This window comes from Formica exsecta, unplaced genomic scaffold (genome assembly GCF_003651465.1).
Source record: "Formica exsecta isolate Colony F162 unplaced genomic scaffold, ASM365146v1 scaffold362, whole genome shotgun sequence".
Lineage (NCBI taxonomy): Eukaryota > Metazoa > Arthropoda > Insecta > Hymenoptera > Formicidae > Formica > Formica exsecta.
Genome location: NW_021850867.1, coordinates 103,047 through 104,647, shown reverse-complemented (window position 1 = coordinate 104,647; position 1,601 = coordinate 103,047).

Below are 1,601 nucleotides of genomic sequence, written 5' to 3'. Positions count from 1 at the left end.
TTATAATCAATATAATTTTTGTTCTTTTTTTGAAAAAATATTTCTAGGCATTGAGGATATTAATGTTAGTTTTTGTGGTTTCTTTTAATCAAACATTTGCAGGTATTGGACATCCCGCCATTCTAAGAGCATATATCCTGGATATTTTTTAAATATACCATTCTATATATATAATAAAATACATGCACAAATTAACATACCATCTCAAAAAACTTTTATACTTTTTTTGAATTTTATGTTACAAAATATTATGTATAATTTTAACATAAAATGTGCGTATACTTTAAAACTTCGAGACAAATCGAATGGGTATCCTGATATCAGTGAAATATCGGCAAATTAATATCTTTAAATACTACAGAAAAAAATTAATTATAACTTAAAATTATTATAATTATGCTTGATATAATTTTAATTTATTTTATATATATATGTTGCAAAGTATTCAAATTAAATTTTTTTTTTAAATTTCGCTGTTATTGGGTTCGATTCGTTTCGAACAGTTGGTACCCGAGAATGATTTGTATTTGCACATTTAACATTAATTACAATAACCATGCATATATTTTATTATCCATAAATATATAGCCGTTCGTAACCACATTTTCATAAAAATTGTTATATCCATTTAATTTACAATAAAGAAATATATTTCTTAATAATGGAGAAAAACATATTTTTTTTCGCGCGAATTTCAATCTCGTGAATTAAAGATAATGTCCACCTTTAAGATTGTTCTTGTCTTTGTCGGATATTAACCGGCGTTTTATCTGGCGGAGGGATTTTGATCTGGTCAATTCGTTGAGCCAGTTATCCTCCATTGAACGCGGCGATAACGCAATGTTTTTATAACGGTATTTTAAGATTTATAAGATTTTATCCTGTTTAGCCAATCCTCCGCGAAACGGTACTTATATTCTTATTCTCAATCGCGAAATTTACATAAAATCGTGCATTTTAAAATAAATCGGGCATTATGTTCTTTACAAATGTTAGAGACGCGATTATAAAAAGCGTTTTAAATGTCCATCGAAACATTTTCGTATAAGTATGTAGTAATTATATCGTTTCTCTGATTGTTCTAAAAATTTTATATGTACATACATTGGAATCGAGTATTATGACTATCGTCGATTTATTTATTCGTCGCGTTTTTTTCGCAAATTTTAAATCACGGTCTATCTTGTGATTTAATTGTTGATTTTTACATCGAAGCTTCGTCTATCTTTTTTCGAAAGAACTTTCTTTAAAAGTCTACGCAAAATGCGCCAGTAGACCAACTTTTTTCTACAATTAAAAAACGATAAATAATTTTATTAACGATTCTTCTGGTCATAATTGTTCACATTATATAAAACTTAATAAGCTTTGTAATTTGCAATTGCAATTGTTGATCATTAATCACAAATATCATATTAATCGTTCCTTATCGGCTATATCTGATCTAAAAATTTCTAGTAAATTCTGCATTATATGAATATTTCGGACATTTTCGTATAATAAATTATTTTGTATTACATTTTAAATTATATTTTATATTAACCTTTGTATTATATTTTGTAATATATATTTGTAATATAATTAGTTCTATACATCTGATA